Genomic DNA, 14,294 nt, shown 5'->3' with positions numbered 1-14,294 from the left:
AAATCTCTTCTTCCAGATCCCTGTCTTTTAACTGTTCCAACAAGAACCTCTGAAGGTCTCTTTGGTGGAACCTGGCCCATTGTACGGCCAGAATGGCTGCTGTCATAAGTCCTAATACTGACATCACCTCCCTCACTGTACATTTGGGGCTGCTTTGAAGAAAAGACATTCTCTGCTACAGATTCAATATCTTTTCTTCCGGCAGGACTATTCCCTGCTCTAGCGACAGGATCTTGTACCCCAAGTACAGAATTTTCTGTGTTGGGGTAGTTTTGGATTTTTCCAGACTAATTATCCACCACAATTGACTCAGGCTGAGCTGTGTTAACTCTAAGTCCTGACAAAGTTGTTTCTCCGAGTGGGCCGTGAGGAGCAAGTCGTCTAGATATGGAATGATCGAGACTGACTGAAGTCTTAACGGAACTAGTGCCTCCCCGAGAGCCTTGGTAAAGATTCTCAGGGAGGATGACAGTCCGAAGTGAAGTGCTCTGCACTGAAAATGGTACATTTTTGTCTCTATCTGAATCGCCATCCGAAGAAATTTCTGGCATTCCTTCCTTATTGGGATATGCAGATAGGCACCCCTTAAATCCAGCATAGCCATAAACACCTATTTTTGGAGGAGATATAAATAAATGGACTCCAAAATTTTTTGTAACAGATGGAGAAATTCAGAGGCCGGAGGCTCATGATTAGTCTAAACTTTCCTAACGGGTTTTTCACCACAAAGATGTGCGAGTAAAAACCGTCCCCCTGTTCCTGAATAGGGACTGGTGTCAATACCTCTTGATCCACCATGTCCCCTATTAGTAATGGTAAGGCCCTGGCCTTTTCTGAGTGTCTTGGAAGTTTTGTCACAAGAAACTATGAGGGTGGATCGCTGTGAAATTCCAGCGCATAACCTCTTTTTATAATGTTTAAGACAAACTCGTTTGAGGTTATCTTTTCCCACTGCAGGAGAAAATACATTAACCTTCCTCCCACAGGGACCCTGATGTCACTGGGGTTTAGGGTTTTGATTGGGACGGTTAAAAAGTATGCCCCCTTTTTCTTTCCCTTTTTGTCCTGTCCAATGTTTTTTGGGTTTGAACTCCTTCTCTGACTTGGAGGGTTCCTTTGAGGGACGAAAAAATTTCCTTTGAAAATTTTTCTTTTTTGTGGGAAAGGTTTTCTTTTTATCTGCCGTCCTTTCTAAGGCGGTATCTAATTCAGGCCCGAAAGACTAATGCCCCGTACACACGTTCGGATTTTCCGATGGAAAATGTCCGATCGGAGCATGTTGTCGGAAATTCCGACCGTGTGTGGGCTCCATCGGACATTTTCCATCGGATTTTCCGACACACAAAGTTTGAGAGCAGGCTATAAAATTTTCCGACAACAAAATCCGATCGCGTCAATTCCGACCGTGTGTGGCCTCTTCTGACGCACAAAGTGCCACGCATGCTCAGAAGAAATTCCGAGACGGAACAGCTTGGTCTGGTAAACTTAGCGTTCGCAATGGATACAACACTTTCTTCACGGTGCAATGTTAAAAATGGTTTAATACAGCGCACTCTCCTCTTCTTTATAATGTGAGAAGAATGAAGTAGTTTTGCTGCTCATATTCACACAGACTTCTCACAAACTTCTTTCTTTATTATTTATCGGGATTCCCTTAATATATTTTGATTTGTCACATCTGACAAAAATATTTTTGTGTTGTTTTTTTTTTGTTTTTTTAAAAGGCAGATTCTTTTTTTTATTTTAGGTTTGTATTTTTTCCAAGGCTGATCTTTGTTTTATTTTATTTTTTGTTTTACTCCAGAATATTTGCGTGTGTTTTGTGTGTCAAGTTACCACCACACCATTGATATCTTGTATTATTTAATCTCAAGGAGATTGTTTGGTTTTGGTGTCCCTTGTTAATTTCACATTGTACTTTAGAAATGTACCTGAATCCTCACAAACAAACTGTCCTTTTTGAAGTAAAAAACACATAGGAGAGTATAATTGAAACCAAAAATCCTTTATTAAGGGCTCAGAACAAAACAAAGAGGGAGGCAACGCTGGAGAAACAGCAGACATTAGCGAAGCCTTGGACCCCCAGGGCAGACATCAATTCTTGAACATCAAAATTGGTGGCCTGAGGAGTCCATATGTAAGGGAGTGCAGTCTGGTCCAGAAGTCCCAGAGATCATGAAAGCAGCAGATGACATCTGTGTCCCCAGGCTGTGGTACCACAAGAGGCTGCATCTTTTGCCAGACCAGACTGGATCCAGGGTCATCACTTTCTGGTCTTCCTTCCACGCTTCCTTCCTGGCTGTGGCTCTGCTGTTGGAGATGTGGCAGGAGGAGGAGTATGACCTGGAGGAGGAGGAGGACTAGTAGGACCTGGAGGAGGAGTAGTAGGACCTGGAGGAGGAGGAGGACCATGTGTGAGGTCACAAATGTGGGTAGCAGATGTTATTTGGGCCCTCAACCCCTTATTGAGAGCTTCCAACATTAATGACTCACACATGAGTTGTTGGCCCTCCTCCATCCGCTGCATTTTACAGGCAATTATGCCAGCAAAGTCCTCCTCCACAGTGTGGGGGGCTCCCAGGGCCTCTGTAGCCTTCCAAAAGAGGCCTATGGCAGCCTCCTCTAGGGTGATCCTCTTCCTACCACTTTCTCTTTGCGGGTGTAGGGGAGGGACCTGCATATCAGGCAGCCTGCTCGGCCCGGCCACCTCCTGGCTGAGACTTCCCTGTGTATGAAAAAGGGACATGGTTTTAGTTTTTGCATCATCAATCACAATCATAAATTAGTACTCCAAACTAACATCTAGTTAACATCATTGATTGGACAACCTGAAATATTTAGAGGAATGCTATACCTGGCTCAAGCTGGGCTCCTCCACATGTTGCTGCCTGGAAGGCCCAGGTTGGACGTCAGAAGCCTCAGCTGGGGGGGAGGAAGCCTAGAAGGAAGACTGGAGAGTGATGACCTGGGTTCAGTCTGACCTGCCAGAAAATGCAGCCTGTCATAGTACCACATCCTGGGGACATAGATGTCATCTGCTGCTCTGGATCTGCTCGAATCCTAGACTTTCTTGTGCTCCCTTAGATATGTGCTCCTCAGGCCACCAATTAGGATCTTCAAATAGGTGATGTCTGCCGTGGGGATCACTTGCTTCACAATTTCCAGCAATTGATCCAGCGCTGCCTTCCTCTTTGTTTGGTTCTTATACTGTGGGTGGTTTATCTCCCACAGACAAGGCAGCTCCCTGAACATGTCAATGAAGATTGCCATGAAGTCGGTATCGTTCAAGATATCCATTTTCACTGCAAGACATAACACAAGACAAACCCTAATGTCAGGCAAAACTCTCCTAATCTAGTTACAATATAGGCCTCAATCTAGAAGCAGTATAGGCCCAAGTTTGACTCTTACCTTCGTTATCACGATCGGCACCTCCGATACTCCTTCCTCCGCTCACAGATCGTACGTACTACGCACGCGTGTTACACTTTATACACACTGCGCATGCGTGGAACTCCGCCCGTCCCTGACGTTCTTTCTAGTCTATTCCCCGCCCCTTTTCGTTCGGCGCAGTGGGTGAAGAGCACATGGCGGAGTCAGAGCAGGTGCGTGCTAATTATAGCAATGAGGAGGAGGAGGAAAGCCCAGATCCGGAAACATCCCGATCCAGAAGGAGACGATTTAAGGCCTCAAATATGTCCTTTGGGGAGATGTTGGAGATGGTCGACATAATGAAGAAGGCTGACTATGACGGAAAGTATGGACCTTACCCCAACCCCAGTATCAGAAAGGCCAAGGTCATGGCGAAAGTGGTCAAAAGTCTGCACCGGAATTTCGGGCTACGTCGATCGAAAGATCAGCTCAGGAAGTGGTGGTCGGACCTGAAATTAAGAGAGCCCGAGCAGTACAGAAAGATCCGGAGAGTGCTGCAAAAAAGTAAGTAGTTGTGCTGTGTTCCTATTCTTTTTGTCTTTATTACGTTCGTGCTGCTCCATGTGCTTTTCTTAAGTGTTGTACAGTTTAAAATGGCAACTTTCATGTTCATGGGCCCATTATTCGTTCGTATCAAACATTTTTCTTTCGGCCTATAAAACACTATTGTTTAGGCCATATGCATTTGCCCACATTTTTTAGGGCCTGCTTGTATGAAAAATATTTGGTTGTGTAGACGGGTTTGTGACTAGAATTAAATGCAAACTAGATTCTGTGTAAGGAGAGGACACTCAGCAGCTGTTTTCACATCTGGACGCTGGAGCACTAGTGTGGGACACCAGAACACCCTTTTTATTAGGGGCCCCCACACAGGTGCTCCAGTGTATACTATAGGGGGGTCTCCATCTGTGAAGCTTGTACAAAACAGGTAAAGTCTTGAAGCTTGACAAAGGACAATAAAAATGCTACATCTTGGAACTCAGAGGACACCCCTCATCCGAGGAGATCAGAGACCCCCCACCTCGGGAAGAAGGGGAAATACCCCCAACCCAAGAAGAGCAGGGAGGAGGAAGAAGACGTGGTGGAACTAGTCACCACAGCAGGTCAGTGTCTGCGACCACAGGCTCAGGTCAGAGATGGATGCCGGCATATTTATAATAACTGTTTTTTTTTGGTTTTCTCTCTTTTTAGGTGATCGTGATGTTGTGGATTCAGGGCATTTCACCTGATTGGGGAGATCATGGGGTGTAATTTAGCTTTGGAAAACATCAAGAAAAACATCAATGATGTTATTCAAAAAAATAATAACATCATTGATGTTTTTGGGAGAGTTTAAAACCCCTCCAAATCCCTTTGTTTTTTTGTACGCTACAACGTAAAAAATGTTTTAGCGATTTAGCACACAGTGTGTCAACATGTGCTATCTGCCATCACGGGAGATCAAAGGAGGCGTTTTGGGGGTGCAACCCCTTCCTCAATAATAAAGTAGCTGAGAGGAAGGGGTTGCTCCCCCAAAACACGTCCCTTGATCCCCCGTGATGGCAGCTAGCACATGTTGACATTCGTAAATTGGTGTGCATCTTAAAAATTTGGCTTTTCCAGGGGTGACTTCACCCCATCTGAACGCAATATCAAACACAGTTCCTAAATACTCATGTCTGATGTTGCCTTCAAGTTTTACCATATGTGAACTTTGTAAGTTCAAGATTTGTGTCTTTCTTGTTGGTTTTACACATGCCTGTTTTATCTTAAATGGACATTTCTATTTTTGATAATGCCACCCCAAAAATTGTTATACAACAAACATGTTGGTTTGTTTTAAAAACCTTTTCTAAATGCACATATGATTGTGCAGGTATTAAAAAGATTGTTAATCAAGAATTTGTGGATTATTGTCTCAACGCTATAACACTTTTGTGGTGATGTAATTGCTGCTTTCTGTAACAATGGGTATTACTTCCTAAGGGCAAATCCACTTTGCACTACAAGTGCAGTTTCAGTGCATTTTCAAGTGCACTTGTAGTACAAAGTGTATTTGCCTTTAGTAAATAACAACCAACAGTGCTTTGTATAAGGTTACACAATCACGCCATTTTCAGGACTCACCACATTTCTGTCAGGGTCAGCTAAAACAAACACAAGCAGTAAATGTCACCAAAGATTTGCTTAATTTTTTTTTTATTGGATCAAGGTTTCACAAATTGTCTGGCATATTGATGGCCCCCCTACCCGCAAAGAACTCATGGTATCTTAACCGGACATCACGGGCACTCAGGGAGGGCAAGCCAGGACGGCCACTTTCAATCGCCGTCAGGGTTGGTTCATTTTGAATTCCGGCTTCAGGCCCAACTGAGCCAGCATAGTTGGCAGAATGTTGCCGTAAAAAGTTATGTAGAACACAGCACGCCAGGATTATATGATTCATTTTATACTCCGCCATATGGATGGGTGTAAGAAATAGGCGGAACCAGCTGGCCATGATTCCAAATTCCACCACTCTTCTGGCTCTGGCCAGCCGGTAATTAAAAACCCTCTGTTCCGGGGTGAGGGTCCTCATCGGGAATGGCCGCATAAGGTGGTCCCCCAGCGCAAAGGCTTCATCCGCAAGGAAGACGAATGGGAGTCCTTCCACATTCTCTTCTGGAGGTGGCAAGTCCAAGCTGCCATTCTGGAGACGCCTGTAAAACTCCGTCTGGGCGATGACTCCACCATCGGACATCCGGCCATTCTTCCCCACGTCCACATACAGGAACTGGTAATTAGCCGACACCACCGCCAACATCACAATACTATTGAACCCCTTGTAATTATAATAGTACGACCCCGAGTTGGGTGGTGGGACGATGTGGACGTGTTTCCCATCAATTGCCCCTCCGCAGTTAGGAAAGTCCCACGGCTGGGCAAAGTGGGAGGCCACAGTCTGCCATTCCTGTGGCGTGGAAGGAAACTGTTGAGGAAAACCAAAAAAATTAATAGTATTTTTGCACATAAACATGGAAAGCAGATTAGACACAAACATTCTTGGCCAACATCCAGATAACATTTATTAAGGGGAATTTTATAACACCAAAGTATAAGGTACACCTATCATATTCCCCCTCCCCCCCTCTCATCGGCCATTTCTAACATTATAAGGGGGGGGATCATGGACAGGTAACCCTCTCTACTTCATTGAGAGATGAATGTCTAAATAATGGGTATTACTTGGAACAACCCCTCCTTAGTTACACTATTGGCAGCCCACTGGACAGGTAAGAAGTGTCATAATACAAAGATATAAATACACATTGTACACATTTGAGCACATTTGGAAATTCTACTATTACCTATCAAGATAATAATAGGATACAAAAACTTTAAACAGTACCATTTGAAAGTATACAGGCAGGCCCTTGCACTACATGCTTTGGGGAATTCATCCATAAATCTGAGCACAGAAGAGATGGGTAGAGTGTGTATGGGTTTGCCAAAGTCAGCAGATGGATGATTGAGGATAGATAGAGAATTGGGATCAGCTGACTTAGAACTTGGGGGGAGGGTTAATAAAAATGATTTGGGGACACTACAAAAAAAAAAGCCTCTGGCACTCTGCCTGAATTTAAAGCACAAATCACATTTCTAAACATTTTAGGGGTGTTTGGGGTAAAGCACTACTATGGAGCTGATAAAATACTTTGTTAAGTGACTACATGAGGTGAATATAGGGCCAGGGGTGCATGCTGGGGAGGTAAGTGAAGGCAAATATGTATGAAGGACTAAAAAAAAAAAAACCCATAAAATTCCAGCATGCATGAGGGCAAAGGGGACATTCACAGCATATTCCGATCATGGTAATTAGGGAATGAGGAAAGAAATACAATATATTAGCAAACATTCAATACAATAAAATGTGATATTAAAGGATAAAAATCTTACCTTCATATACTCCTTCTGCAGGACCTGTATGATGGCAGAACAGGTCTCTGGGATAATGATCCCCAGAGCCTGGGGGGAGATGCCTGTCGAGAACTTCAAGTCCTGCAGGCTTCTCCCCGTCGCCAAGTACTGCAGGGTCGCGACGAGCCTCTGCTCCAGAGTGATGGCTTGCCTCATGCAGGTATCCTGCCTGCTGATATAGGGGGTCAGCAAAGCCAACAAACGGTGAAATACGGGGTCCGTCATCCGGAGAAAGTTCCTGAAATCATCAGGATTATTCCCTCGGATCTCACGGAGCAAAGGCATATGACAGAACTGGTCACGCTGGAGCAACCAATTCTTGGTCCATGAACTCCTCCCCACCCTGTTCATGGACTGGACTTGTGTCAAGGTCAGGACCCCAACACCAAGCCCTCACACAGCACGAACTCTACGAGGAGTACGTATACGAAACATGGCTAGAAAACGTTCAGCTGCTCAGAACGAAGTAACAGAACGCACTGAAGAACAGCAAGGCCTGTGAAGAGCGACCTGAAAAACAGCAATGAGCGAACAAGATCGCACAGAAAACTCCGATACGAACTGACTGCACGCACTGAAGAGCAGATACAAACCCACAAGCACAAACTGAACCGCAGAAAACGATCTGAAAGCCATGAGTCTGAAAAAGCGCGAATCGTCTCTCACCAAACTTTTACTAACACGAGATTAGCAAAAGGAGCCCAAAGGGTGCCGCGCTTGGTTCTGAAATGGTCTTTTCTAGTCTCGTCGTACGTGGTTGACGTCACCGCGTTCTTGGCGATCGGAAATTCCGACAACTTTGTGCGACCGTGTGTACGCAAAACAAGTTTGAGCCAACATCCGTCGGAAAAAATCCTAGGATTTTGTTGTCGGAATGTCCGATCAATGTCCGACCGTGTGTACGGGGCATAAGTCTCCTGTAAAAGAGACACTGCACAGGTGTGTTTTGGATGCCGTGTCTCCCCCCCAAGTTTTCATCCATACCGACCTCCTGGCTGCGATGGAAAGTGCCGCAGTTTTAGCCATAAATTTTACGGAATCAGAAGCGTCAGAGTGGAAACTTGTCGCCTTGAAAAGCATAGGGAACGTTTTCAAGAGCTCCCCCCCTAGGCGTGCCTGCTTTTAGGTGTTGTTCTAGTTGAGATAACCAGAACTCCAGATTTCTAGCCACACAAGAAGTGGCTAGAGCTTGTTTCAATTTTAAATGACCCATATCCTCAAAAGCAAGGTCAGACTGTTTTGAGACTTTGGACAGAGGGGTGTCTAGTTTAGGATTTTTATTCCAGACCGCCTCTGGGCTCTCATCTGGGCTCTCATCAAAGGGTAATCTTCTTTTAAGTGAATTAGGAAAGAAGACTTTTTTATCTGGTTCGGCCCACTTCTTGCGGACAAGGTCAGAAAGCACGTTATGTATAGGGAATACCTTAGCTTTCTTTTTCCCCAGAGCCTCATACATTTTATCATATCTGGTCAATTGAGTTTCTTCCTCATAAATTTCCATAATATAATAAATAGCACTCAACAGCTTGTCTACTTCCTCAAGAGACAGCTTGTATTTTGTTGCTTGTTAGCTACAGCCTGATCCTCATCCTGGTCTGAGTCTGCGTCAGGAGGATTCAGGGCTAACTAATGCGGGGCTATGCTCCCTGACTTTATGGGGCTTCCCGGAGCTGGGTGTTGTAAGGCATGGTGAGGAGGAAATCGCAGCTGCTTTACTGGTGGAAGCAGACGTGTTTACATCTGCAATTAACTCCCGGAGAGATTTAAAGGTTGATGCCATCTCATCTTTAAAGGAGCCAAGGAATTTAGCCAAGGGAGAGTCTGCCTCTGTTTTAAGTAAGCCTGCAATACACTGTCTGCATAAGACTTTGTTAGAGCCTGAGGACAATTTATTTCCACAATTGGGGCATTTTTTGTGGCCTGACTTGTCTTCCCTTGGGGCCTCCTTAGCCTGAAATAAAGAATAAATGATCTTAGCATCAGAAAACCTTTTAACCCTCTTTAAAAACACCTGTGCTGCAACCACCACTGCATATACCCGGGACTGTGAGGTATTCACCACCATGGGGTACTACAAATCCCAGCCTTACAACAAAACCCCACAAAAAACCACAGTAAGGGCTTGCCCAGCAGCCTACCTGGGTTTGGCTGGTGCCTGCATCCACCGGAGTGTCCTGGGGATTAGCCTCCATGGTCCCCCTCTTGAGCTCCCGATCCCGCCGCTAGTCCGGTATAGCTGGACGCTGGTCGGGATTTTGTAGGCTCAGCGCGGGCTTTCCCCTCCTCCTTGTGCCTCTAGAGACCCGGAACCGGAAGTCTTGGCACACAGCGATGATGCAGTTCCGCCGGAAATGACGCAACAGCGTCTCTGACCCCTACTGCAATTGTAGCAAGGAGCTGGGATGGAAGAATCCATCTACACTGCTCCTGGGGGGAATCCACATCACCCTGACACTGGCACACCTCGGCACTGGAAGGAGGGGGATAACGGGTCTTCTCCTATCAGCTGGACAATACCCAAGCCCAAAATAAGAAGGTAAGGACTAACCTGGAGACCGCGGGATAGGACCCGGTCCCCCTGTGCGGCTCCGCTCCCTTCAGGCAGCCCCTGAGAGATGTAGTCCTTCTCCTGGTTCCTGGAAACATGTTCCTCTGACGGAGAAAACACAAATGACTGACCAACTGGGGAAAAAAACATTTCATTTGTAGCACACTCCCTAAGGAGCTGCAAGTTAGAAAGGGATTCCCCACCCTACACAGCCAGGCACACCGCATTTTCACAACACACTTGAGGCAAGGAACAGTTCGGTGCTTTGCATTTGCAAGAGCACCGCCCCAGTGTGAAAAGTCACACTGAAATGAATGGGAGGCAATTTTCAGGTGCTATTTGTAGCAATAAAATGCCTGAAAACAGCCTCATTGTGAAAGGGGTCTTATGCCTTCGCTGACCCCCTATATCAGCAGGCAGGATACCTGCATGAGGCAAGCCATCACTCCGGAGCAGAGGTTGGTCGCTACCTTGCGGTATTTGGCCACAGGGAGAAGCCTGCAGGACCTCAAGTTTTCGACAGGCATCTCCCCCCAGGCTCTGGAGATCATTATCCCAGAGACCTGTTCTGCCATCATACAGGTCCTGCAGAAGGAGTATATGAAGATAAGATTTTCATCCTTTTATATCACATTTTATTGTATTGAATGTTTGATAATATATTGTATTTCTTCCCTCATTCCCTAATTACCATGATTGTAATATGCTGTGAATGTCCCCTTTGTTCTCATGCATGCTGGATTTTTAGGTAATTATTATTTTATGTCCTTCATACATATTTGCCCTTCAATAACCTCCCCAGCATGGTGTCTCCTGCCCTATATTCACCTCATGTAGTCACTTAACAATGTATTTTATCAGCTCCATAGTAGTGCTTTACCCCAAACACCCCCTAAAATGTTTGGAAATTTTATTTTTGATTTAAATTCAGGCAGAGTGCCAGAGGGTTTTTTTTGTGGTGTCCCCAAATTTTTTTTAACCCTCCCTCCCCCAACTGCTAAGTCAGCTGATCCCAATTCTCTATCCTCAATCATCTATCTGCTGACTTTGCCAAACCCATACACACTATACCCACCTCTTTACTGGTCAGATTTATGGATGAACTCCCCAAAGCATGTAGTGCAAGGGCCTGCCTGTATACTTTCCAATGGTACTGTTTAAAGTTTTGGTATCCTATTATTATCTTGATAGGTAATAGCAGAATGTTCAAATGTCCTCAAATGTGTACAGTGTGTATTTATATCTTTGTATTATGACACTTCTTACCTGTCCAGTGGTCTGCCAATAGTGTAACTAAGGAGGGGCTGTTCCAAGTAATACCCATTATTTAGGCATTCATCTCTCAATGAAGTGAAGAGGGTTACCTGTTCAAGAGTTCCCCCCCCTATAATGTTAGAAATGGCCCATGAGAGGGGGGGAGGGGGAATATGATAGGTGTACCTTATACTTTGGCCTTGTTAAATTCCCCTTAGTAAATGCTATCTGGAGGTTGCCCCATAATGTTTGTGTATAATCTGCTTGCCATGTATCTTTGAAAAAATAGTAATGTTTATTGTTTTTTCCTCAACAGTTTCCTTCAACGCCACAGGAATGGCAGACTGTGGCCTCCCACTTTGCCCAGCGGTGGGACTTTCCTAACTGCGGAGGGGCAATTGATGGGAAACACGTCCACATCGTCCCACCACCCAACTCGGGGTCGTACTATTATAATTACAAAGGGTTTAATAGTATAGTGATGTTGGCGGTGGTGTCGGCTAATTACGAGTTCTTGTATGTGGACGTGGGGAAGAATGGCCGGATGTCCGATGGTGGAGTGATCGCCCAGACGGAGTTCTACAGGCGTCTCCAGAATGGCAGCTTGGACTTGCCACCTCCAGAGGACAATGTTGAAGGTCTCCCATTTGTGTTCGTTGCTGATGAAGCATTTGCGCTGGGGGACCACCTGATGCGGCCATTCCCGATGAGGACCCTCACCCCGGAACAGAGGGTTTTTAATTACCGGCTGGCCAGAGCCCAAAGAGTGGTGGAGAACACATTTGGAATCCTGGCCAGCCGGTTCCGATTATTTCTGACACCCGTCCATATGGCGGAGTATAAACTGAACCATATAATACTTGCCTGCTGTGTTCTCCATAATTTTTTAAGAAAACATTCAGCCAACTATGCTGGCTCAGTTGGGCCTGAGGCCAGAATCCCTAATCCATCAACACTGACGGCGCTTGAAAGTGGCCGTCCTGGCTTGCCCTCCCTGAATGCCCGTGATGTCCGGTTACGCTACCTGGAGTTCTTTGCGGGTAGGGGGGCTATCAATATGCCAGACAATCTGTGACACCTTTTTCAAATAAAAAACAACCAAAAGAAATTCTTTGTGGACATTTACTGCTTGTGTTTGTTTTAGCTGACCCTGACAGAAATGTGTTGAGTGCAGAAAATGTGATTGGGTAACCTTATAAAAAACAGTGTTGGCTGGTACTTCCTAAATGCAAAAACACATTTCACTACAAGTGCACTTGCAACTGCACTGAACCTGCACTTGTAGTGCAAAGTGTATTTGCCCTTAGGAAATAACCCCCATTTTTGCATAAAACAGCAATTACATCACCCCAAAAGTGTTGTAGTGTTGAGACAATAATCCACACATTCTTGAGTAAGGCACTTTTTTATACCTGCACAATCATATGTGCATTTCCCAAAGGTTTTTAAAACAAACCAACATGTTTGTTGTATAACAATGTTTGCACTAGCATTATCAAAAATCGAAATATCCATTTCAGATAAAACAGGCCTGTGTAAAACCAACAAGAAAGCCAAAAAACTTGAACTTACAAAGTTCACATATGGTAAAACCTGAAGGCTATATCAGACATGAGTATTTAAGAACTGTGTTTGATATAGCGTTCAGATGGGGGGAAATCACCCCTGGAAAAGCCAAATTTGGAAGATGCACACCAATTTACGAATGTCAACATGTGCTATCTGCCATCAGGGGGGATCAAGGGACGTGTTTTGGGGGAGCAAGCCCTTCCTCAATGCGACTTTATAATTGAGGAAGGGGTTGCACCCCCAAAACGCGTCCATTGATCTCCCGTGATGGCAGATAGCACATGTTGGCACACTGTGTGCATCCTCCAAATTTGGCTTTTCTAAACATTGAAAAAATTTTCGTACGATAAAACAGGTGATTTTGTGGGGTTTAAATTCGCCCCAAAACATCAATGATGTTATTATTTTTTTTAATAACATCACTGATTTGTTGCTGGATGTTTTGCAATTGGAGATTACACCCCATGATCTCCCCGATGAGTATCTGGGCACTTTCAGATGTAAAGCGTTCTGGATCACGATCACCTAAAAAGAGATAAAGAACAAAAAAAAAGGTCTCAAAAATCTGCCACCATCCATCTCTTTTACCTGAGCCTGTGGTCGCAGACACTCACCTGTTGTGGTGCCAATCTCCACCACGTCTTCTTCTTCCTCCTGCTCAGCTTCTTGGGTTGGTATTTCCCCTTCTTCCAGAGGGGGGGGGGGTCTCTGGTCTCCTGGGATGAGGGGTGTCCTCCGAGTCTTTTCTCCCCTATGTAAAACAAAAATGGTATAATTAGCACACAGATATTTGAAGGCAGAACTAGAAATAGGAAACATTGCTTGGAAGTGGGGTACAATTGTCTATTTTAGCCGAGTTCCAAGATGTATATTTTTTAGTGTCCTTTGTCAAGCTGCAATACTTTACCTGTTTAGTACAAGCTTCACAGAAGTAGCCCCCCCTATAGTATACACTGGAGCACCTGTGTGGCCCCCCTAATAAAAATGGTGTTCTGGGGTCCCACACTAGTGCTCCAGTGTCCAGATGTGAAAACAGCTGCTCAGTGTCCTCTCTTTACACACAATCTAGTTTGCATTTCATTCTAGTAACAAACCCATCTACACAAACAAATATTTGGCATCCAAGTAGGCCCCCAAAAATGTGTGAAAATGCATATGGCCTAAACAATGGTGTTCTAGAGGCCGAAAGAAAAATGTTTGATACGAACGAATAATGGGCCCATAAACATTAAAGTTGATATTTTTAAACGTTACAATTAATAAAAGCATATGGAGCAGAACGAACGTAATAAAGAAAGAAAGAATAGGAACACAGCACAACTACTTACTTTTTTGCAGCACTCTCCGGATCTTTCAGTACTGCTCTGGCTCTCTCAACTTCAGGTCCGACCACCGCTTCCTGAGCTGATATTTTGATCTTCGTACCCCGAAATTCCTCTCAAGACTCCTGACCACTTTCGCCATGATCTTGGCCTTTCGGATCTTGGGGTTAGGCCCATATTTTCCGTCATAGTCGGACTTCTTCATGATGTCGACCATCTCCAACATCTCCCCA

Source organism: Aquarana catesbeiana, linkage group LG04 (genome assembly GCF_042186555.1).
Source record: "Aquarana catesbeiana isolate 2022-GZ linkage group LG04, ASM4218655v1, whole genome shotgun sequence".
Taxonomy (NCBI): Eukaryota; Metazoa; Chordata; class Amphibia; order Anura; family Ranidae; genus Aquarana; species Aquarana catesbeiana.
Note: the sequence above shows the minus strand (reverse complement) of the source record.